At 44.5% G+C, this 2185-nt stretch overlaps 1 pseudogene; it reads right to left on the reverse strand.

Annotated features, from left to right (window-relative positions):
- Nucleotides 1-417: 417 nt before the first annotated feature.
- On the reverse strand, nt 418-1001 carry LOC114611446 (annotated as a pseudogene).
- Between the last annotated feature and the right edge of the window lie 1184 nt (nt 1002-2185).

Consider the following 2185-nt stretch of genomic DNA (forward strand, 5'->3'; position numbering starts at 1 on the left):
AGGACCCCGAACCCCTGCTCCTCCTGCTTCCGCCTCCCAAGTGCTGGGGTTACCGTTTTGTACCACCTCATCTGGTTTTCTGCAGTGCTGGAGAGGGAACCCAGGGATCCCTGCAAGGTAAGCAGCTACTTCACCCACTGAGCCGTCTCCCCAGCCCCTCCGCACCTTTTGCTTCTAGCTGTGGAAAGGGATTTTTCTGTCCAAGCCGTTTAGGCTTCAGAGTCCCTGTCCTCTCCATTTTTTTTTTTTTTTTTTGGTTGAGTGTTAGAAATTTTATTTTAAAATAGTTCAACAAATTCACTTTGAATTTTAATATCCTAAAATAAAAATGCATTGTATCAAAATCTTGATCATTTAAAAAACTGTAAACACCATGATTCAAGCCAACAATTTTGTGCTTTTGAGATGCAATATGTGCTTTGAGGATAGCTGTGATGTCATTTGTCTGAGAAGAATTTACTCTGCTCCCTTCTGGCTTTCTCGAGGCTTTCAAAGGTGATCAGTCCTTTTGGCGGCTCCAACTTCGTCCTTTCTGTTTCCAATATGTCTTCAGCTTCACTTTTCATTCTTTGTAGAAGAGTTCCATAGCCCAGGTCATACTGGTAAGTGAAGATAAAGCTTAGTGGAACTATAGGAATGAGAAAGGCTGGCTTCTTCCTCTTTATTGCTCCAGCTGTTAAAGAGATGGTTGCAATGCCAAAAAAGTTCCAAAATATTTGAGGAATTCCCGGGACCAGGCGATCTGCATAGCCATTTGCCTTTCTCTCATCTCATTCTGCATGGTCAGCTGCCTTTCCAGCTGAAGTCGAGCATGCATAACCATGAACTCCTGTTGGTTTTTCATGTTTTCATTCATAGATTTCGAGAATATAAACCCCATCTTGACCTCTTTCTGGGCCTTGCACTCCTGGACTTGGACTTTGGATATGTCGGGGAAATCTCAGGTACACAGTTAAAGGTAGAAGGCAAACAGGAATGTCCCTCTGGAGATTACACGCGACACGGTGCGGGGAAGGTGACCACGGCAGAGGCCTCTAGCCAGAGCTCGTCCTCTCCATTTCTAATCCTCCTGCTTGAGTCTTGCTCACTTCCCTGAATCATTTTGCACTTCCATCCTGTGTCCCTATGTCCCCAGTCCTCCAAAGCCAGGATGGTCACTCGTTCAGTGTCTTCATTCACATGGATCACAGTTCCCTGTTTGTTTCATTGATCGTTGGTAGATCGCCTCCAGATTCCTGGGCTTCTGCTCAAACCCTGCATGTCTGTAATGCTAAGTATGGGCTCCCCTTGTGGCTGGTGGTTTCACCGTTCTTGTGTGCTTGATTCATGTCCCCAAACTTCCCCTAGAGAGAATTTTCCCAGAACACTAGTCATTCCATTCACTCTGTTTGGGCAAAGCATCCTCACCGCCAGAGATTTATACATCTTTCTGCTAACTGCTCCGGAGCCACCAATATTCACACATTCCTTTCAGAGACTAGGAGCAAGAGACACAGAACTCAGATAGCAATGAATAAGACAGTTGGGGTCACTGTCCTCGAAGAACTGACAGGCTAATCATCGAGGGAGACTGAGATGCAAATAATTAAAAACAAAGTAGACAAACAAACATCTTAATGACATGTAGGAACCACACAATGGGAACCTCAGTGTGGACCAAGGACCTAAGTAAAACCCAGTTCGTGTCTGTAACGTTAGAGCCGGTAGTGATGAAGGCGTGGTGAGGATGGGTGGATCCTAAAAGCTTGCTGGCCATAGCTTAGCCGAATCCATGAGCTCCAGGCACCAGGAACGATTCTGTCTCATTAACAGTAGAAGGAAGGCTAGTTGAGGAAAGGGGAAAGGGCTCAGAGTGGGCCAGGAGGGTAACAAGGGTGAATACCATCAAAATGCATCACGTGCCTGCCCAAAACTGTCACAGTGAAAGCCAGTATTATGTGCAAGTAATATGTGATAAAAGATTATAGCACATATACACGCAGATACAGTCAGAGCTATGGAATGGTTTGCTGCTTGAAGAGAGGTGAAAAAATAATAAAGGAGTGTTCTGACAAGGTCGTGCACTCTCAGTACTTGGGAGGCTGAGGTAGGATTGGGAGCTCAAAGCCAGCTTGGGCTACATAACGAGAGTCTGTCTCATATATATATATATATATATATATATATATATATATATATATATATA

This window comes from Grammomys surdaster, unplaced genomic scaffold, assembly GCF_004785775.1.
Source record: "Grammomys surdaster isolate TR1022 unplaced genomic scaffold, NIH_TR_1.0 126109, whole genome shotgun sequence".
NCBI classification, from domain to species: domain Eukaryota; kingdom Metazoa; phylum Chordata; class Mammalia; order Rodentia; family Muridae; genus Grammomys; species Grammomys surdaster.